General features: G+C 50.3%; 33 non-coding genes across 33 annotated transcripts; all 33 read right to left on the bottom strand.

The window, feature by feature from the left end:
* Positions 1 to 207: 207 nt before the first annotated feature.
* Positions 208 to 280, bottom strand: Trnaf-gaa. Its single transcript has one exon. It is a non-coding gene; the product is annotated as a tRNA-Phe (tRNA).
* Positions 281 to 882: 602 nt separating this feature from the next.
* Trnas-uga lies at positions 883 to 964 on the bottom strand. Its single transcript has one exon. It is a non-coding gene; the product is annotated as a tRNA-Ser (tRNA).
* Positions 965 to 1658: 694 nt separating this feature from the next.
* On the bottom strand, positions 1659 to 1740 carry Trnas-cga. The gene has a single exon. It is a non-coding gene; the product is annotated as a tRNA-Ser (tRNA).
* A 139-nt stretch (positions 1741 to 1879) lies between these two features.
* Positions 1880 to 1951, bottom strand: Trnak-uuu. Its single transcript has one exon. It is a non-coding gene; the product is annotated as a tRNA-Lys (tRNA).
* A 540-nt stretch (positions 1952 to 2491) lies between these two features.
* Positions 2492 to 2564, bottom strand: Trnaf-gaa. The gene has a single exon. It is a non-coding gene; the product is annotated as a tRNA-Phe (tRNA).
* A 604-nt stretch (positions 2565 to 3168) lies between these two features.
* Positions 3169 to 3250, bottom strand: Trnas-uga. The gene has a single exon. It is a non-coding gene; the product is annotated as a tRNA-Ser (tRNA).
* Positions 3251 to 3944: 694 nt separating this feature from the next.
* Positions 3945 to 4026, bottom strand: Trnas-cga. The gene has a single exon. It is a non-coding gene; the product is annotated as a tRNA-Ser (tRNA).
* Positions 4027 to 4164: 138 nt separating this feature from the next.
* On the bottom strand, positions 4165 to 4239 carry Trnak-uuu. Its single transcript has one exon. It is a non-coding gene; the product is annotated as a tRNA-Lys (tRNA).
* A 540-nt stretch (positions 4240 to 4779) lies between these two features.
* On the bottom strand, positions 4780 to 4852 carry Trnaf-gaa. The gene has a single exon. It is a non-coding gene; the product is annotated as a tRNA-Phe (tRNA).
* Positions 4853 to 5453: 601 nt separating this feature from the next.
* Positions 5454 to 5535, bottom strand: Trnas-uga. Its single transcript has one exon. It is a non-coding gene; the product is annotated as a tRNA-Ser (tRNA).
* A 693-nt stretch (positions 5536 to 6228) lies between these two features.
* On the bottom strand, positions 6229 to 6310 carry Trnas-cga. The gene has a single exon. It is a non-coding gene; the product is annotated as a tRNA-Ser (tRNA).
* Positions 6311 to 6448: 138 nt separating this feature from the next.
* Positions 6449 to 6521, bottom strand: Trnak-uuu. The gene has a single exon. It is a non-coding gene; the product is annotated as a tRNA-Lys (tRNA).
* A 540-nt stretch (positions 6522 to 7061) lies between these two features.
* On the bottom strand, positions 7062 to 7134 carry Trnaf-gaa. The gene has a single exon. It is a non-coding gene; the product is annotated as a tRNA-Phe (tRNA).
* Positions 7135 to 7735: 601 nt separating this feature from the next.
* On the bottom strand, positions 7736 to 7818 carry Trnas-uga. Its single transcript has one exon. It is a non-coding gene; the product is annotated as a tRNA-Ser (tRNA).
* A 701-nt stretch (positions 7819 to 8519) lies between these two features.
* Trnas-cga lies at positions 8520 to 8602 on the bottom strand. The gene has a single exon. It is a non-coding gene; the product is annotated as a tRNA-Ser (tRNA).
* A 140-nt stretch (positions 8603 to 8742) lies between these two features.
* Trnak-uuu lies at positions 8743 to 8815 on the bottom strand. Its single transcript has one exon. It is a non-coding gene; the product is annotated as a tRNA-Lys (tRNA).
* A 1185-nt stretch (positions 8816 to 10000) lies between these two features.
* Positions 10001 to 10082, bottom strand: Trnas-uga. Its single transcript has one exon. It is a non-coding gene; the product is annotated as a tRNA-Ser (tRNA).
* Positions 10083 to 10775: 693 nt separating this feature from the next.
* On the bottom strand, positions 10776 to 10857 carry Trnas-cga. Its single transcript has one exon. It is a non-coding gene; the product is annotated as a tRNA-Ser (tRNA).
* A 138-nt stretch (positions 10858 to 10995) lies between these two features.
* Trnak-uuu lies at positions 10996 to 11068 on the bottom strand. Its single transcript has one exon. It is a non-coding gene; the product is annotated as a tRNA-Lys (tRNA).
* A 539-nt stretch (positions 11069 to 11607) lies between these two features.
* Trnaf-gaa lies at positions 11608 to 11680 on the bottom strand. The gene has a single exon. It is a non-coding gene; the product is annotated as a tRNA-Phe (tRNA).
* A 599-nt stretch (positions 11681 to 12279) lies between these two features.
* Trnas-uga lies at positions 12280 to 12361 on the bottom strand. The gene has a single exon. It is a non-coding gene; the product is annotated as a tRNA-Ser (tRNA).
* A 693-nt stretch (positions 12362 to 13054) lies between these two features.
* Trnas-cga lies at positions 13055 to 13136 on the bottom strand. Its single transcript has one exon. It is a non-coding gene; the product is annotated as a tRNA-Ser (tRNA).
* Positions 13137 to 13274: 138 nt separating this feature from the next.
* Positions 13275 to 13347, bottom strand: Trnak-uuu. Its single transcript has one exon. It is a non-coding gene; the product is annotated as a tRNA-Lys (tRNA).
* A 539-nt stretch (positions 13348 to 13886) lies between these two features.
* On the bottom strand, positions 13887 to 13959 carry Trnaf-gaa. The gene has a single exon. It is a non-coding gene; the product is annotated as a tRNA-Phe (tRNA).
* A 599-nt stretch (positions 13960 to 14558) lies between these two features.
* Positions 14559 to 14640, bottom strand: Trnas-uga. Its single transcript has one exon. It is a non-coding gene; the product is annotated as a tRNA-Ser (tRNA).
* Positions 14641 to 15333: 693 nt separating this feature from the next.
* Trnas-cga lies at positions 15334 to 15415 on the bottom strand. The gene has a single exon. It is a non-coding gene; the product is annotated as a tRNA-Ser (tRNA).
* A 138-nt stretch (positions 15416 to 15553) lies between these two features.
* Positions 15554 to 15626, bottom strand: Trnak-uuu. Its single transcript has one exon. It is a non-coding gene; the product is annotated as a tRNA-Lys (tRNA).
* Positions 15627 to 16165: 539 nt separating this feature from the next.
* Positions 16166 to 16238, bottom strand: Trnaf-gaa. Its single transcript has one exon. It is a non-coding gene; the product is annotated as a tRNA-Phe (tRNA).
* Positions 16239 to 16837: 599 nt separating this feature from the next.
* On the bottom strand, positions 16838 to 16919 carry Trnas-uga. Its single transcript has one exon. It is a non-coding gene; the product is annotated as a tRNA-Ser (tRNA).
* Positions 16920 to 17612: 693 nt separating this feature from the next.
* Positions 17613 to 17694, bottom strand: Trnas-cga. Its single transcript has one exon. It is a non-coding gene; the product is annotated as a tRNA-Ser (tRNA).
* Positions 17695 to 17832: 138 nt separating this feature from the next.
* Positions 17833 to 17905, bottom strand: Trnak-uuu. The gene has a single exon. It is a non-coding gene; the product is annotated as a tRNA-Lys (tRNA).
* A 539-nt stretch (positions 17906 to 18444) lies between these two features.
* On the bottom strand, positions 18445 to 18517 carry Trnaf-gaa. The gene has a single exon. It is a non-coding gene; the product is annotated as a tRNA-Phe (tRNA).
* A 599-nt stretch (positions 18518 to 19116) lies between these two features.
* Positions 19117 to 19198, bottom strand: Trnas-uga. The gene has a single exon. It is a non-coding gene; the product is annotated as a tRNA-Ser (tRNA).
* Positions 19199 to 19751: the final 553 nt, after the last annotated feature.

Genomic DNA, 19751 nt, shown 5'->3' with positions numbered 1-19751 from the left:
ACCACCTGACACAGAAAAAGGAACGCAGTCGGTAGGGCTTTTTTGATTCTTTTCCTTCAAAGGGAGTTAGTTTTCTAGTGAGTTCCTCTTATGGCATGCACTAGACAACCAGAACTGCTACAGCAGAGAGTCATTTTTGTTGTCAGCTGTAGTTGCATTATCACCAACGCAGAGCAATTCCATTGGCGTCGCATCAAAACGAATACCTGCCGAAACCCGGGATCGAAACAGGGACCTTTAGATCTTCAGTCTAACGCTCTCCCAACTGAGCTATTTCGGCTGACATTGAACGTTGCTGTTTGCATGTGTTCGTTCAGCTCTGCCTCCGTTGCCAATTTCACAGTCACCTTCGTCTGATAAGACACAGGGACGCTGAAAGGCGAGCAGCCGATGCAGTGAAGTCCCCACACACATTTCTTCTGCTTCCATCATCGTAACAAGCAAACATGTCGACTCGACTCGTGTAATATTCACTTCGCTGACTTCACGTGACGCCGCGCTGACGCTAGAAAAACCCGTGCTATGTCGATGTCAGGGGCAACTCGTGTGCAGAGAACGAGACACAAGAAGGAGTGAGCCTCTCCACCGTATGAGAGGCAGTATCTAGCAGATACACACGGTAAAACATTCGACTTGCGTTAGCTCGTAAATTGCTACACGTCATCGTCTGCAAGCTAAAAAGGACACATCTGCACTGCCCAGTGAGGCGACACTTGTACTAACACCCGGTGGGCGGCTGTGAGACGAGGAGATGAGCTGCGGCTTCTGGGCGCGACTGTAACGCTGCGCCCTGGATCAAATAACTGGTGACCCATGTGTTTAGTAGTGACGCAACTGCTAGGATGCACCTGAACGTCCATCTTTTGAGAGAGAGAAAATTTTCGCAGTCGGCAGGACTCGAACCTACGCTCCCAGAGGGAATCTGATTTCAAGTCAGACGCCTTAACCACTCGGCCACGACTGCCGGTGGCAGAAGCGACTCCCGACAAGTGAAACGGCCATCTTTAGAAGCAATCTGATGGCAGAAAGCGGCGTGGCCTCACTCTTTCCTGTAGGGTTTCCATTAGCCGTTACGAAAGTGTATTAATTTTCGCCCAGACAGGGACTTGAACCCAGGACCCTTTGGTTGAAAACCTAACGCTCTACCGACTCAGCTATGCGGGCCCACGCACGAGCATTATCGTACAGCTGCGTGGTGAGCGAGTGATTCGCATGTTGTAATTACTGGCTTATGGCTCCAATGGCGACTTCACCGACTTCCCACTGACGCACCGCTGACGCTAGTTTTCTGTCGTCTTAAAACGATGGACATACCTCCAAGCAGCTGCGAGATCTTAAGAAAAGAAACGCTGCACCACTGCCTTCGCCGCACTCGAATGATTCAATTGCGATTCTTAAAAAGAATTGAATGTTCGCTCTGTCCAACACTTTCGAGCACATCTGTGTACTCACGATCTCAGCGACGGCTTTCTGCAGTCCCAGCGTCAGTGCGAGGTGAACCGATGGCCACAGTAAGCAGCGGTCGTCGCGAAACTCAGTATTCTTAAACGGAAACTTTCGTCTTGTTGAGAATGGCGTCACTGGTTTGCACCCGCATTCGCCCCACGCATGTCACATGTGTGCGAAAATTTTTGCTCCTCTCTTTACGCAAAATCGCACGCAGCCGGTAGGATTCGAACCTACGCTCCCATAGGGAATCTGATTTCGAGTCAGACGCCTTAACCACTCGGCCACGACTGCCGGTAGCGCGGCGTTGTCCCGACACATGCAAATGCCTACCGTTTGAAGCACTGTGGTGTCAGAAAACGGCGTAGCTGCATTATTTTCCGTAGCGTTTCCACCGCTACCAGACGAATCGCTACCAAAGTTTTAAAATTTCCGCCCGGACAGGGACTTGAACCCTGGACCTTAGGTTAAAAGCCTAATGCTCTACCGACTGAGCTATCCGGGCTCGGACGACGGTGTGAGACCTCCCACGATGCACAACTGTACATTGACTCATGTCCTTTACTGTTGTGCAATCGTTGCATGGGGCCGTTACTAATAAAACGTCGCCTAAATGCTGTCTGCAAACTTATCGCGCTAAGCTCGTAACACACTATCGAAGACTGCTGGCACACGATGCAACAACAAATTGCACCAGTTGTTACGTCTCATACGTTGGAGCAGAGAATTGACGTGTTTTGTCGACACTCACTGGGCAATTGGAAAATTCGCAAGCATTTCGAATGCAATGTTTCCCACGTTTCTCGCTCATTTCGCGGTTCCGTTGAAGACGTTCTTCACCACCTGACACAGAAAAAGGAACGCAGTCGGTAGGGCTTTTTTGATTCTTTTCCTTCAAAGGGAGTTAGTTTTCTAGTGAGTTCCTCTTATGGCATGCACTAGACAACCAGAACTGCTACAGCAGAGAGTCATTTTTGTTGTCAGCTGTAGTTGCATTATCACCAACGCAGAGCAATTCCATTGGCGTCGCATCAAAACGAATACCTGCCGAAACCCGGGATCGAACAGGGACCTTTAGATCTTCAGTCTAACGCTCTCCCAACTGAGCTATTTCGGGCTGACATTGAACGTTGCTGTTTGCATGTGTTCGTTCAGCTCTGCCTCGTTTGCCAATTTCACAGTCACCTTCGTCTGATAAGACACAGGGGACGCTGAAAGGCGAGCAGCCGATGCAGTGAAGTCCCACACACATTTCTTCTGCTTCCATCATCGTAACAAGCAAACATGTCGACTCGACTCGTGTAATATTCACTTCGCTGACTTCACGTGACGCCGCGCTGACGCTAGAAAACCCGTGCTATGTCGATGTCAGGGGCAACTCGTGTGCAGAGAACGAGACACAAGAAGGAGTGAGCCTCTCCACCGTATGAGAGGCAGTATCTAGCAGATACACACGGTTAAAACATTCGACTTGCGTTAGCTCGTAAATTGCTACACGTCATCGTCTGCAAGCTAAAAAGGACACATCTGCACTGCCCAGTGAGGCGACACTTGTACTAACACCCGGTGGGCGGCTGTGAGACGAGGAGATGAGCTGCGGCTTCTGGGCGCGACTGTAACGCTGCGCCCTGGATCAAATAACTGGTGACCCATGTGTTTAGTAGTGACGCAACTGCTAGGATGCACCTGAACGTCCATCTTTTTGAGAGAGAGAAAAATTTTCGCAGTCGGCAGGACTCGAACCTACGCTCCCAGAGGGAATCTGATTTCAAGTCAGACGCCTTAACCACTCGGCCACGACTGCCGGTGGCAGAAGCGACTCCCGACAAGTGAAACGGCCATCTTTAGAAGCAATCTGATGGCAGAAAGCGGCGTGGCCTCACTCTTTCCTGTAGGGTTTCCATTAGCCGTTACGAAAGTGTATTAATTTTCGCCCAGACAGGGACTTGAACCCAGGACCCTTTGGTTGAAAACCTAACGCTCTACCGACTCAGCTATGCGGGCCCACGCACGAGCATTATCGTACAGCTGCGTGGTGAGCGAGTGATTCGCATGTTGTAATTACTGGCTTATGGCTCCAATGGCGACTTCACCGACTTCCCACTGACGCACCGCTGACGCTAGTTTTCTGTCGTCTTAAAACGATGGACATACCTCCAAGCAGCTGCGAGATCTTAAGAAAAGAAACGCTGCACCCACTGCCTTCGCCGCACTCGAATGATTCAATTGCGATTCTTAAAAAGAATTGAATGTTCGCTCTGTCCAACACTTTCGAGCACATCTGTGTACTCACGATCTCAGCGACGGCTTTCTGCAGTCCCAGCGTCAGTGCGAGGTGAACCGATGGCCACAGTAAGCAGCGGTCGTCGCGAAACTCAGTATTCTTAAACGGAAACTTTCGTCTTGTTGAGAATGGCGTCACTGGTTTGCACCCGCATTCGCCCACGCATGTCACATGTGTGCGAAAATTTTTGCTCCTCTCTTTACGCAAAATCGCACGCAGCCGGTAGGATTCGAACCTACGCTCCCATAGGGAATCTGATTTCGAGTCAGACGCCTTAACCACTCGGCCACGACTGCCGGTAGCGCGGCGTTGTCCCGACACATGCAAATGCTACCGTTTGAAGCACTGTGGTGTCAGAAAACGGCGTAGCTGCATTATTTTCCGTAGCGTTTCCACCGCTACCAGACGAATCGCTACCAAAGTTTTAAAATTTCCGCCCGGACAGGGGACTTGAACCCCTGGACCCTTAGGTTAAAAGCCTAATGCTCTACCGACTGAGCTATCCGGGCTCGGACGACGGTGTGAGACCTCCCACGATGCACAACTGTACATTGACTCATGTCCTTTACTGTTGTGCAATCGTTGCATGGGGGCCGTTACTAATAAAACGTCGCCTAAATGCTGTCTGCAAACTTATCGCGCTAAGCTCGTAACACACTATCGAAGACTGCTGGCACACGATGCAACAACAAATTGCACCAGTTGTTACGTCTCATACGTTGGAGCAGAGAATTGACGTGTTTTGTCGACACTCACTGGGCAATTGGAAAATTCGCAAGCATTTCGAATGCAATGTTTCCCACGTTTTCGCTCATTTCGCGGTTCCGTTGAAGACGTTCTTCACCACCTGACACAGAAAAAGGAACGCAGTCGGTAGGGCTTTTTTGATTCTTTTCCTTCAAAGGGAGTTAGTTTTCTAGTGAGTTCCTCTTATGGCATGCACTAGACAACCAGAACTGCTACAGCAGAGAGTCATTTTTGTTGTCAGCTGTAGTTGCATTATCACCAACGCAGAGCAATTCCATTGGCGTCGCATCAAAACGAATACCTGCCGAAACCCGGGATCGAACCAGGGACCTTTAGATCTTCAGTCTAACGCTCTCCCAACTGAGCTATTTCGGCTGACATTGAACGTTGCTGTTTGCATGTGTTCGTTCAGCTCTGCCTCGTTGCCAATTTCACAGTCACCTTCGTCTGATAAGACACAGGGACGCTGAAAGGCGAGCAGCCGATGCAGTGAAGTCCCACACACATTTTCTTCTGCTTCCATCATCGTAACAAGCAAACATGTCGACTCGACTCGTGTAATATTCACTTCGCTGACTTCACGTGACGCCGCGCTGACGCTAGAAAACCCGTGCTATGTCGATGTCAGGGGCAACTCGTGTGCAGAGAACGAGACACAAGAAGGAGTGAGCCTCTCCACCGTATGAGAGGCAGTATCTAGCAGATACACACGGTAAAACATTCGACTTGCGTTAGCTCGTAAATTGCTACACGTCATCGTCTGCAAGCTAAAAAGGACACCATCTGCACTGCCCAGTGAGGCGACACTTGTACTAACACCCGGTGGGCGGCTGTGAGACGAGGAGATGAGCTGCGGCTTCTGGGCGCGACTGTAACGCTGCGCCCTGGATCAAATAACTGGTGACCCATGTGTTTAGTAGTGACGCAACTGCTAGGATGCACCTGAACGTCCATCTTTTGAGAGAGAGAAAATTTTCGCAGTCGGCAGGACTCGAACCTACGCTCCCAGAGGGAATCTGATTTCAAGTCAGACGCCTTAACCACTCGGCCACGACTGCCGGTGGCAGAAGCGACTCCCGACAAGTGAAACGGCCATCTTTAGAAGCAATCTGATGGCAGAAAGCGGCGTGGCCTCACTCTTTCCTGTAGGGTTTCCATTAGCCGTTACGAAAGTGTATTAATTTTCGCCCAGACAGGGACTTGAACCCAGGACCCTTTGGTTGAAAACCTAACGCTCTACCGACTCAGCTATGCGGGCCCACGCACGAGCATTATCGTACAGCTGCGTGGTGAGCGAGTGATTCGCATGTTGTAATTACTGGCTTATGGCTCCAATGGCGACTTCACCGACTTCCCACTGACGCACCGCTGACGCTAGTTTTCTGTCGTCTTAAAACGATGGACATACCTCCAAGCAGCTGCGAGATCTTAAGAAAAGAAACGCTGCACCACTGCCTTCGCCGCACTCGAATGATTCAATTGCGATTCTTAAAAAGAATTGAATGTTCGCTCTGTCCAACACTTTCGAGCACATCTGTGTACTCACGATCTCAGCGACGGCTTTCTGCAGTCCCAGCGTCAGTGCGAGGTGAACCGATGGCCACAGTAAGCAGCGGTCGTCGCGAAACTCAGTATTCTTAAACGGAAACTTTCGTCTTGTTGAGAATGGCGTCACTGGTTTGCACCCGCATTCGCCCACGCATGTCACATGTGTGCGAAAATTTTTGCTCCTCTCTTTACGCAAAATCGCACGCAGCCGGTAGGATTCGAACCTACGCTCCCATAGGGAATCTGATTTCGAGTCAGACGCCTTAACCACTCGGCCACGACTGCCGGTAGCGCGGCGTTGTCCCGACACATGCAAATGCTACCGTTTGAAGCACTGTGGTGTCAGAAAACGGCGTAGCTGCATTATTTTCCGTAGCGTTTCCACCGCTACCAGACGAATCGCTACCAAAGTTTTAAAATTTCCGCCCGGACAGGGACTTGAACCCTGGACCCTTAGGTTAAAAGCCTAATGCTCTACCGACTGAGCTATCCGGGCTCGGACGACGGTGTGAGACCTCCCACGATGCACAACTGTACATTGACTCATGTCCTTTACTGTTGTGCAATCGTTGCATGGGGCCGTTACTAATAAAACGTCGCCTAAATGCTGTCTGCAAACTTATCGCGCTAAGCTCGTAACACACTATCGAAGACTGCTGGCACACGATGCAACAACAAATTGCACCAGTTGTTACGTCTCATACGTTGGAGCAGAGAATTGACGTGTTTTGTCGACACTCACTGGGCAATTGGAAAATTCGCAAGCATTTCGAATGCAATGTTTCCCACGTTTTTCGCTCATTTCGCGGTTCCGTTGAAGACGTTCTTCACCACCTGACACAGAAAAAGGAACGCAGTCGGTAGGGCTTTTTTGATTCTTTTCCTTCAAAGGGAGTTAGTTTTCTAGTGAGTTCCTCTTATGGCATGCACTAGACAACCAGAACTGCTACAGCAGAGAGTCATTTTTGTTGTCAGCTGTAGTTGCATTATCACCAACGCAGAGCAATTCCATTGGCGTCGCATCAAAACGAATACCTGCCGAAACCCGGGATCGAACCAGGGACCTTTAGATCTTCAGTCTAACGCTCTCCCAACTGAGCTATTTCGGCTGACATTGAACGTTGCTGTTTGCATGTGTTCGTTCAGCTCTGCCTCGTTGCCAATTTCACAGTCACCTTCGTCTGATAAGACAGAGGGACGCTGAAAGGCGAGCAGCCGATTGCAGTGAAGTCCCACACACATTTCTTCTGCTTCCATCATCGTAACAAGCAAACATGTCGACTCGACTCGTGTAATATTCACTTCGCTGACTTCACGTGACGCCGCGCTGACGCTAGAAAACCCGTGCTATGTCGATGTCAGGGGCAACTCGTGTGCAGAGAACGAGACACAAGAAGGAGTGAGCCTCTCCACCGTATGAGAGGCAGTATCTAGCAGATACACACGGTAAAACATTCGACTTGCGTTAGCTCGTAAATTGCTACACGTCATCGTCTGCAAGCTAAAAAGGACACATCTGCACTGCCCAGTGAGGCGACACTTGTACTAACACCCGGTGGGCGGCTGTGAGACGAGGAGATGAGCTGCGGCTTCTGGGCGCGACTGTAACGCTGCGCCCTGGATCAAATAACTGGTGACCCATGTGTTTAGTAGTGACGCAACTGCTAGGATGCACCTGAACGTCCATCTTTTGAGAGAGAGGAAAATTTTCGCAGTCGGCAGGACTCGAACCCTACGCTCCCAGAGGGAATCTGATTTCAAGTCAGACGCCTTAACCACTCGGCCACGACTGCCGGTGGCAGAAGCGACTCCCCGACAAGTGAAACGGCCATCTTTAGAAGCAATCTGATGGCAGGAAAGCGGCGTGGCCTCACTCTTTCCTGTAGGGTTTCCATTAGCCGTTACGAAAGTGTATTAATTTTCGCCCAGACAGGGACTTGAACCCAGGGACCCCTTTGGTTGAAAACCTAACGCTCTACCGACTCAGCTATGCGGGCCCACGCACGAGCATTATCGTACAGCTGCGTGGTGAGCGAGTGATTCGCATGTTGTAATTACTGGCTTATGGCTCCAATGGCGACTTCACCGACTTCCCACTGACGCACCGCTGACGCTAGTTTTCTGTCGTCTTAAAACGATGGACATACCTCCAAGCAGCTGCGAGATCTTAAGAAAAGAAACGCTGCACCACTGCCTTCGCCCGCACTCGAATGATTCAATTGCGATTCTTAAAAAGAATTGAATGTTCGCTCTGTCCAACACTTTCGAGCACATCTGTGTACTCACGATCTCAGCGACGGCTTTCTGCAGTCCCAGCGTCAGTGCGAGGTGAACCGATGGCCACAGTAAGCAGCGGTCGTCGCCGAAACTCAGTATTCTTAAACGGAAACTTTCGTCTTGTTGAGAATGGCGTCACTGGTTTGCACCCGCATTCGCCCACGCATGTCACATGTGTGCGAAAATTTTTTGCTCCTCTCTTTACGCAAAATCGACACGCAGCCGGTAGGATTCGAACCTACGCTCCCATAGGGAATCTGATTTCGAGTCAGACGCCTTAACCACTCGGCCACGTACTGCCCGGTAGCGCGGCGTTGTCCCGACACATGCAAATGCTACCGTTTGAAGCACTGTGGTGTCAGAAAACGGCGTAGCTGCATTATTTTCCGTTAGCGTTTCCACCGCTACCAGACGAATCGCTACCAAAGTTTTAAAATTTCCGCCCGGACAGGGACTTGAACCCTGGACCCTTAGGTTAAAAGCCTAATGCTCTACCGACTGAGCTATCCGGGCTCGGACGACGGGGTGTGAGACCTCCCACGATGCACAACTGTACATTGACTCATGTCCTTTACTGTTGTGCAATCGTTGCATGGGGCCGTTACTAATAAAACGTCGCCTAAATGCTGTCTGCAAAACTTATCGCGCTAAGCTCGTAACACACTATCGAAGACTGCTGGCACACGATGCAACAACAAATTGCACCAGTTGTTACGTCTCATACGTTGGAGCAGAGAATTGACGTGTTTTGTCGACACTCACTGGGCAATTGGAAAATTCGCCAAGCATTTCGAATGCAATGTTTCCCACGTTTTCGCTCATTTCGCGGTTCCGTTGAAGACGTTCTTCACCACCTGACACAGAAAAAGGAACGCAGTCGGTAGGGCTTTTTTGATTCTTTTCCCTTCAAAGGGAGTTAGTTTTCTAGTGAGTTCCTCTTATGGCAATGCACTAGACAACCAGAACTGCTACAGCAGAGAGTCCATTTTTGTTGTCAGCTGTAGTTGCATTATCACCAACGCAGAGCAATTCCATTGGCGTCGCATCAAAACGAATACTGCCGAAACCCGGGATCGAACCAGGGACCTTTTATTTCGGCTGACATTGAACGTTGCTGTTTGCATGTGTTCGTTCAGCTCTGCCTCGTTGCCAATTTCACAGTCACCTTCGTCTGATAAGACACAGGGACGCTGAAAGGCGAGCAGCCGATGCAGTGAAGTCCCACACACATTTCTTCTGCTTCCATCATCGTAACAAGCAAACATGTCGACTCGACTCGTGTAATATTCACTTCGCTGACTTCACGTGACGCCGCGCTGACGCTAGAAAACCCGTGCTATGTCGATGTCAGGGGCAACTCGTGTGCAGAGAACGAGACACAAGAAGGAGTGAGCCTCTCCACCGTATGAGAGGCAGTATCTAGCAGATACACACGGTAAAACATTCGACTTGCGTTAGCTCGTAAATTGCTACACGTCATCGTCTGCAAGCTAAAAAGGACACATCTGCACTGCCCAGTGAGGCGACACTTGTACTAACACCCGGTGGGCGGCTGTGAGACGAGGAGATGAGCTGCGGCTTCTGGGCGCGACTGTAACGCTGCGCCCTGGATCAAATAACTGGTGACCCATGTGTTTAGTAGTGACGCAACTGCTAGGATGCACCTGAACGTCCATCTTTTGAGAGAGAGAAAATTTTCGCAGTCGGCAGGACTCGAACCTACGCTCCCAGAGGGAATCTGATTTCAAGTCAGACGCCTTAACCACTCGGCCACGACTGCCGGTGGCAGAAGCGACTCCCGACAAGTGAAACGGCCATCTTTAGAAGCAATCTGATGGCAGAAAGCGGCGTGGCCTCACTCTTTCCTGTAGGGTTTCCATTAGCCGTTACGAAAGTGTATTAATTTTCGCCCAGACAGGGACTTGAACCCAGGACCCTTTGGTTGAAAACCTAACGCTCTACCGACTCAGCTATGCGGGCCCACGCACGAGCATTATCGTACAGCTGCGTGGTGAGCGAGTGATTCGCATGTTGTAATTACTGGCTTATGGCTCCAATGGCGACTTCACCGACTTCCCACTGACGCACCGCTGACGCTAGTTTTCTGTCGTCTTAAAACGATGGACATACCTCCAAGCAGCTGCGAGATCTTAAGAAAAGAAACGCTGCACCACTGCCTTCGCCGCACTCGAATGATTCAATTGCGATTCTTAAAAAGAATTGAATGTTCGCTCTGTCCAACACTTTCGAGCACATCTGTGTACTCACGATCTCAGCGACGGCTTTCTGCAGTCCCAGCGTCAGTGCGAGGTGAACCGATGGCCACAGTAAGCAGCGGTCGTCGCGAAACTCAGTATTCTTAAACGGAAACTTTCGTCTTGTTGAGAATGGCGTCACTGGTTTGCACCCGCATTCGCCCACGCATGTCACATGTGTGCGAAAATTTTTGGTCCTCTCTTTACGCAAAATCGCACGCAGCCGGTAGGATTCGAACCTACGCTCCCATAGGGAATCTGATTTCGAGTCAGACGCCTTAACCACTCGGCCACGACTGCCGGTAGCGCGGCGTTGTCCCGACACATGCAAATGCTACCGTTTGAAGCACTGTGGTGTCAGAAAACGGCGTAGCTGCATTATTTTCCGTAGCGTTTCCACCGCTACCAGACGAATCGCTACCAAAGTTTTAAAATTTCCGCCCGGACAGGGACTTGAACCCTGGACCCTTAGGTTAAAAGCCTAATGCTCTACCGACTGAGCTATCCGGGCTCGGACGACGGTGTGAGACCTCCCACGATGCACAACTGTACATTGACTCATGTCCTTTACTGTTGTGCAATCGTTGCATGGGGCCGTTACTAATAAAACGTCGCCTAAATGCTGTCTGCAAACTTATCGCGCTAAGCTCGTAACACACTATCGAAGACTGCTGGCACACGATGCAACAACAAATTGCACCAGTTGTTACGTCTCATACGTTGGAGCAGAGAATTGACGTGTTTTGTCGACACTCACTGGGCAATTGGAAAATTCGCAAGCATTTCGAATGCAATGTTTCCCACGTTTTCGCTCATTTCGCGGTTCCGTTGAAGACGTTCTTCACCACCTGACACAGAAAAAGGAACGCAGTCGGTAGGGCTTTTTTGATTCTTTTCCTTCAAAGGGAGTTAGTTTTCTAGTGAGTTCCTCTTATGGCATGCACTAGACAACCAGAACTGCTACAGCAGAGAGTCATTTTTGTTGTCAGCTGTAGTTGCATTATCACCAACGCAGAGCAATTCCATTGGCGTCGCATCAAAACGAATACCTGCCGAAACCCGGGATCGAACCAGGGACCTTTAGATCTTCAGTCTAACGCTCTCCCAACTGAGCTATTTCGGCTGACATTGAACGTTGCTGTTTGCATGTGTTCGTTCAGCTCTGCCTCGTTGCCAATTTCACAGTCACCTTCGTCTGATAAGACACAGGGACGCTGAAAGGCGAGCAGCCGATGCAGTGAAGTCCCACACACATTTCTTCTGCTTCCATCATCGTAACAAGCAAACATGTCGACTCGACTCGTGTAATATTCACTTCGCTGACTTCACGTGACGCCGCGCTGACGCTAGAAAACCCGTGCTATGTCGATGTCAGGGGCAACTCGTGTGCAGAGAACGAGACACAAGAAGGAGTGAGCCTCTCCACCGTATGAGAGGCAGTATCTAGCAGATACACACGGTAAAACATTCGACTTGCGTTAGCTCGTAAATTGCTACACGTCATCGTCTGCAAGCTAAAAAGGACACATCTGCACTGCCCAGTGAGGCGACACTTGTACTAACACCCGGTGGGCGGCTGTGAGACGAGGAGATGAGCTGCGGCTTCTGGGCGCGACTGTAACGCTGCGCCCTGGATCAAATAACTGGTGACCCATGTGTTTAGTAGTGACGCAACTGCTAGGATGCACCTGAACGTCCATCTTTTGAGAGAGAGAAAATTTTCGCAGTCGGCAGGACTCGAACCTACGCTCCCAGAGGGAATCTGATTTCAAGTCAGACGCCTTAACCACTCGGCCACGACTGCCGGTGGCAGAAGCGACTCCCGACAAGTGAAACGGCCATCTTTAGAAGCAATCTGATGGCAGAAAGCGGCGTGGCCTCACTCTTTCCTGTAGGGTTTCCATTAGCCGTTACGAAAGTGTATTAATTTTCGCCCAGACAGGGACTTGAACCCAGGACCCTTTGGTTGAAAACCTAACGCTCTACCGACTCAGCTATGCGGGCCCACGCACGAGCATTATCGTACAGCTGCGTGGTGAGCGAGTGATTCGCATGTTGTAATTACTGGCTTATGGCTCCAATGGCGACTTCACCGACTTCCCACTGACGCACCGCTGACGCTAGTTTTCTGTCGTCTTAAAACGATGGACATACCTCCAAGCAGCTGCGAGATCTTAAGAAAAGAAACGCTGCACCACTGCCTTCGCCGCACTCGAATGATTCAATTGCGATTCTTAAAAAGAATTGAATGTTCGCTCTGTCCAACACTTTCGAGCACATCTGTGTACTCACGATCTCAGCGACGGCTTTCTGCAGTCCCAGCGTCAGTGCGAGGTGAACCGATGGCCACAGTAAGCAGCGGTCGTCGCGAAACTCAGTATTCTTAAACGGAAACTTTCGTCTTGTTGAGAATGGCGTCACTGGTTTGCACCCGCATTCGCCCACGCATGTCACATGTGTGCGAAAATTTTTGCTCCTCTCTTTACGCAAAATCGCACGCAGCCGGTAGGATTCGAACCTACGCTCCCACAGGGAATCTGATTTCGAGTCAGACGCCTTAACCACTCGGCCACGACTGCCGGTAGCGCGGCGTTGTCCCGACACATGCAAATGCTACCGTTTGAAGCACTGTGGTGTCAGAAAACGGCGTAGCTGCATTATTTTCCGTAGCGTTTCCACCGCTACCAGACGAATCGCTACCAAAGTTTTAAAATTTCCGCCCGGACAGGGACTTGAACCCTGGACCCTTAGGTTAAAAGCCTAATGCTCTACCGACTGAGCTATCCGGGCTCGGACGACGGTGTGAGACCTCCCACGATGCACAACTGTACATTGACTCATGTCCTTTACTGTTGTGCAATCGTTGCATGGGGCCGTTACTAATAAAACGTCGCCTAAATGCTGTCTGCAAACTTATCGCGCTAAGCTCGTAACACACTATCGAAGACTGCTGGCACACGATGCAACAACAAATTGCACCAGTTGTTACGTCTCATACGTTGGAGCAGAGAATTGACGTGTTTTGTCGACACTCACTGGGCAATTGGAAAATTCGCAAGCATTTCGAATGCAATGTTTCCCACGTTTTCGCTCATTTCGCGGTTCCGTTGAAGACGTTCTTCACCACCTGACACAGAAAAAGGAACGCAGTCGGTAGGGCTTTTTTGATTCTTTTCCTTCAAAGGGAGTTAGTTTTCTAGTGAGTTCCTCTTATGGCATGCACTAGACAACCAGAACTGCTACAGCAGAGAGTCATTTTTGTTGTCAGCTGTAGTTGCATTATCACCAACGCAGAGCAATTCCATTGGCGTCGCATCAAAACGAATACCTGCCGAAACCCGGGATCGAACCAGGGACCTTTAGATCTTCAGTCTAACGCTCTCCCAACTGAGCTATTTCGGCTGACATTGAACGTTGCTGTTTGCATGTGTTCGTTCAGCTCTGCCTCGTTGCCAATTTCACAGTCACCTTCGTCTGATAAGACACAGGGACGCTGAAAGGCGAGCAGCCGATGCAGTGAAGTCCCACACACATTTCTTCTGCTTCCATCATCGTAACAAGCAAACATGTCGACTCGACTCGTGTAATATTCACTTCGCTGACTTCACGTGACGCCGCGCTGACGCTAGAAAACCCGTGCTATGTCGATGTCAGGGGCAACTCGTGTGCAGAGAACGAGACACAAGAAGGAGTGAGCCTCTCCACCGTATGAGAGGCAGTATCTAGCAGATACACACGGTAAAACATTCGACTTGCGTTAGCTCGTAAATTGCTACACGTCATCGTCTGCAAGCTAAAAAGGACACATCTGCACTGCCCAGTGAGGCGACACTTGTACTAACACCCGGTGGGCGGCTGTGAGACGAGGAGATGAGCTGCGGCTTCTGGGCGCGACTGTAACGCTGCGCCCTGGATCAAATAACTGGTGACCCATGTGTTTAGTAGTGACGCAACTGCTAGGATGCACCTGAACGTCCATCTTTTGAGAGAGAGAAAATTTTCGCAGTCGGCAGGACTCGAACCTACGCTCCCAGAGGGAATCTGATTTCAAGTCAGACGCCTTAACCACTCGGCCACGACTGCCGGTGGCAGAAGCGACTCCCGACAAGTGAAACGGCCATCTTTAGAAGCAATCTGATGGCAGAAAGCGGCGTGGCCTCACTCTTTCCTGTAGGGTTTCCATTAGCCGTTACGAAAGTGTATTAATTTTCGCCCAGACAGGGACTTGAACCCAGGACCCTTTGGTTGAAAACCTAACGCTCTACCGACTCAGCTATGCGGGCCCACGCACGAGCATTATCGTACAGCTGCGTGGTGAGGGAGTGATTCGCATGTTGTAATTACTGGCTTATGGCTCCAATGGCGACTTCACCGACTTCCCACTGACGCACCGCTGACGCTAGTTTTCTGTCGTCTTAAAACGATGGACATACCTCCAAGCAGCTGCGAGATCTTAAGAAAAGAAACGCTGCACCACTGCCTTCGCCGCACTCGAATGATTCAATTGCGATTCTTAAAAAGAATTGAATGTTCGCTCTGTCCAACACTTTCGAGCACATCTGTGTACTCACGATCTCAGCGACGGCTTTCTGCAGTCCCAGCGTCAGTGCGAGGTGAACCGATGGCCACAGTAAGCAGCGGTCGTCGCGAAACTCAGTATTCTTAAACGGAAACTTTCGTCTTGTTGAGAATGGCGTCACTGGTTTGCACCCGCATTCGCCCACGCATGTCACATGTGTGCGAAAATTTTTGCTCCTCTCTTTACGCAAAATCGCACGCAGCCGGTAGGATTCGAACCTACGCTCCCACAGGGAATCTGATTTCGAGTCAGACGCCTTAACCACTCGGCCACGACTGCCGGTAGCGCGGCGTTGTCCCGACACATGCAAATGCTACCGTTTGAAGCACTGTGGTGTCAGAAAACGGCGTAGCTGCATTATTTTCCGTAGCGTTTCCACCGCTACCAGACGAATCGCTACCAAAGTTTTAAAATTTCCGCCCGGACAGGGACTTGAACCCTGGACCCTTAGGTTAAAAGCCTAATGCTCTACCGACTGAGCTATCCGGGCTCGGACGACGGTGTGAGACCTCCCACGATGCACAACTGTACATTGACTCATGTCCTTTACTGTTGTGCAATCGTTGCATGGGGCCGTTACTAATAAAACGTCGCCTAAATGCTGTCTGCAAACTTATCGCGCTAAGCTCGTAACACACTATCGAAGACTGCTGGCACACGATGCAACAACAAATTGCACCAGTTGTTACGTCTCATACGTTGGAGCAGAGAATTGACGTGTTTTGTCGACACTCACTGGGCAATTGGAAAATTCGCAAGCATTTCGAATGCAATGTTTCCCACGTTTTCGCTCATTTCGCGGTTCCGTTGAAGACGTTCTTCACCACCTGACACAGAAAAAGGAACGCAGTCGGTAGGGCTTTTTTGATTCTTTTCCTTCAAAGGGAGTTAGTTTTCTAGTGAGTTCCTCTTATGGCATGCACTAGACAACCAGAACTGCTACAGCAGAGAGTCATTTTTGTTGTCAGCTGTAGTTGCATTATCACCAACGCAGAGCAATTCCATTGGCGTCGCATCAAAACGAATACCTGCCGAAACCCGGGATCGAACCAGGGACCTTTAGATCTTCAGTCTAACGCTCTCCCAACTGAGCTATTTCGGCTGACATTGAACGTTGCTGTTTGCATGTGTTCGTTCAGCTCTGCCTCGTTGCCAATTTCACAGTCACCTTCGTCTGATAAGACACAGGGACGCTGAAAGGCGAGCAGCCGATGCAGTGAAGTCCCACACACATTTCTTCTGCTTCCATCATCGTAACAAGCAAACATGTCGACTCGACTCGTGTAATATTCACTTCGCTGACTTCACGTGACGCCGCGCTGACGCTAGAAAACCCGTGCTATGTCGATGTCAGGGGCAACTCGTGTGCAGAGAACGAGACACAAGAAGGAGTGAGCCTCTCCACCGTATGAGAGGCAGTATCTAGCAGATACACACGGTAAAACATTCGACTTGCGTTAGCTCGTAAATTGCTACACGTCATCGTCTGCAAGCTAAAAAGGACACATCTGCACTGCCCAGTGAGGCGACACTTGTACTAACACCCGGTGGGCGGCTGTGAGACGAGGAGATGAGCTGCGGCTTCTGGGCGCGACTGTAACGCTGCGCCCTGGATCAAATAACTGGTGACCCATGTGTTTAGTAGTGACGCAACTGCTAGGATGCACCTGAACGTCCATCTTTTGAGAGAGAGAAAATTTTCGCAGTCGGCAGGACTCGAACCTACGCTCCCAGAGGGAATCTGATTTCAAGTCAGACGCCTTAACCACTCGGCCACGACTGCCGGTGGCAGAAGCGACTCCCGACAAGTGAAACGGCCATCTTTAGAAGCAATCTGATGGCAGAAAGCGGCGTGGCCTCACTCTTTCCTGTAGGGTTTCCATTAGCCGTTACGAAAGTGTATTAATTTTCGCCCAGACAGGGACTTGAACCCAGGACCCTTTGGTTGAAAACCTAACGCTCTACCGACTCAGCTATGCGGGCCCACGCACGAGCATTATCGTACAGCTGCGTGGTGAGCGAGTGATTCGCATGTTGTAATTACTGGCTTATGGCTCCAATGGCGACTTCACCGACTTCCCACTGACGCACCGCTGACGCTAGTTTTCTGTCGTCTTAAAACGATGGACATACCTCCAAGCAGCTGCGAGATCTTAAGAAAAGAAACGCTGCACCACTGCCTTCGCCGCACTCGAATGATTCAATTGCGATTCTTAAAAAGAATTGAATGTTCGCTCTGTCCAACACTTTCGAGCACATCTGTGTACTCACGATCTCAGCGACGGCTTTCTGCAGTCCCAGCGTCAGTGCGAGGTGAACCGATGGCCACAGTAAGCAGCGGTCGTCGCGAAACTCAGTATTCTTAAACGGAAACTTTCGTCTTGTTGAGAATGGCGTCACTGGTTTGCACCCGCATTCGCCCACGCATGTCACATGTGTGCGAAAATTTTTGCTCCTCTCTTTACGCAAAATCGCACGCAGCCGGTAGGATTCGAACCTACGCTCCCATAGGGAATCTGATTTCGAGTCAGACGCCTTAACCACTCGGCCACGACTGCCGGTAGCGCGGCGTTGTCCCGACACATGCAAATGCTACCGTTTGAAGCACTGTGGTGTCAGAAAACGGCGTAGCTGCATTATTTTCCGTAGCGTTTCCACCGCTACCAGACGAATCGCTACCAAAGTTTTAAAATTTCCGCCCGGACAGGGACTTGAACCCTGGACCCTTAGGTTAAAAGCCTAATGCTCTACCGACTGAGCTATCCGGGCTCGGACGACGGTGTGAGACCTCCCACGATGCACAACTGTACATTGACTCATGTCCTTTACTGTTGTGCAATCGTTGCATGGGGCCGTTACTAATAAAACGTCGCCTAAATGCTGTCTGCAAACTTATCGCGCTAAGCTCGTAACACACTATCGAAGACTGCTGGCACACGATGCAACAACAAATTGCACCAGTTGTTACGTCTCATACGTTGGAGCAGAGAATTGACGTGTTTTGTCGACACTCACTGGGCAATTGGAAAATTCGCAAGCATTTCGAATGCAATGTTTCCCACGTTTTCGCTCATTTCGCGGTTCCGTTGAAGACGTTCTTCACCACCTGACACAGAAAAAGGAACGCAGTCGGTAGGGCTTTTTTGATTCTTTTCCTTCAAAGGGAGTTAGTTTTCTAGTGAGTTCCTCTTATGGCATGCACTAGACAACCAGAACTGCTACAGCAGAGAGTCATTTTTGTTGTCAGCTGTAGTTGCATTATCACCAACGCAGAGCAATTCCATTGGCGTCGCATCAAAACGAATACCTGCCGAAACCCGGGATCGAACCAGGGACCTTTAGATCTTCAGTCTAACGCTCTCCCAACTGAGCTATTTCGGCTGACATTGAACGTTGCTGTTTGCATGTGTTCGTTCAGCTCTGCCTCGTTGCCAATTTCACAGTCACCTTCGTCTGATAAGACACAGGGACGCTGAAAGGCGAGCAGCCGATGCAGTGAAGTCCCACACACATTTCTTCTGCTTCCATCATCGTAACAAGCAAACATGTCGACTCGACTCGTGTAATATTCACTTCGCTGACTTCACGTGACGCCGCGCTGACGCTAGAAAACCCGTGCTATGTCGATGTCAGGGGCAACTCGTGTGCAGAGAACGAGACACAAGAAGGAGTGAGCCTCTCCACCGTATGAGAGGCAGTATCTAGCAGATACACACGGTAAAACATTCGACTTGCGTTAGCTCGTAAATTGCTACACGTCATCGTCTGCAAGCTAAAAAGGACACATCTGCACTGCCCAGTGAGGCGACACTTGTACTAACACCCGGTGGGCGGCTGTGAGACGAGGAGATGAGCTGCGGCTTCTGGGCGCGACTGTAACGCTGCGCCCTGGATCAAATAACTGGTGACCCATGTGTTTAGTAGTGACGCAACTGCTAGGATGCACCTGAACGTCCATCTTTTGAGAGAGAGAAAATTTTCGCAGTCGGCAGGACTCGAACCTACGCTCCCAGAGGGAATCTGATTTCAAGTCAGACGCCTTAACCACTCGGCCACGACTGCCGGTGGCAGAAGCGACTCCCGACAAGTGAAACGGCCATCTTTAGAAGCAATCTGATGGCAGAAAGCGGCGTGGCCTCACTCTTTCCTGTAGGGTTTCCATTAGCCGTTACGAAAGTGTATTAATTTTCGCCCAGACAGGGACTTGAACCCAGGACCCTTTGGTTGAAAACCTAACGCTCTACCGACTCAGCTATGCGGGCCCACGCACGAGCATTATCGTACAGCTGCGTGGTGAGCGAGTGATTCGCATGTTGTAATTACTGGCTTATGGCTCCAATGGCGACTTCACCGACTTCCCACTGACGCACCGCTGACGCTAGTTTTCTGTCGTCTTAAAACGATGGACATACCTCCAAGCAGCTGCGAGATCTTAAGAAAAGAAACGCTGCACCACTGCCTTCGCCGCACTCGAATGATTCAATTGCGATTCTTAAAAAGAATTGAATGTTCGCTCTGTCCAACACTTTCGAGCACATCTGTGTACTCACGATCTCAGCGACGGCTTTCTGCAGTCCCAGCGTCAGTGCGAGGTGAACCGATGGCCACAGTAAGC

The sequence above is a fragment of the Schistocerca piceifrons genome, unplaced genomic scaffold (assembly GCF_021461385.2).
Source record: "Schistocerca piceifrons isolate TAMUIC-IGC-003096 unplaced genomic scaffold, iqSchPice1.1 HiC_scaffold_269, whole genome shotgun sequence".
NCBI lineage: Eukaryota > Metazoa > Arthropoda > Insecta > Orthoptera > Acrididae > Schistocerca > Schistocerca piceifrons.
The sequence above is the reverse complement of the archived record's forward strand: the minus strand, read 5'-3'. Positions and strand labels throughout refer to the sequence as shown.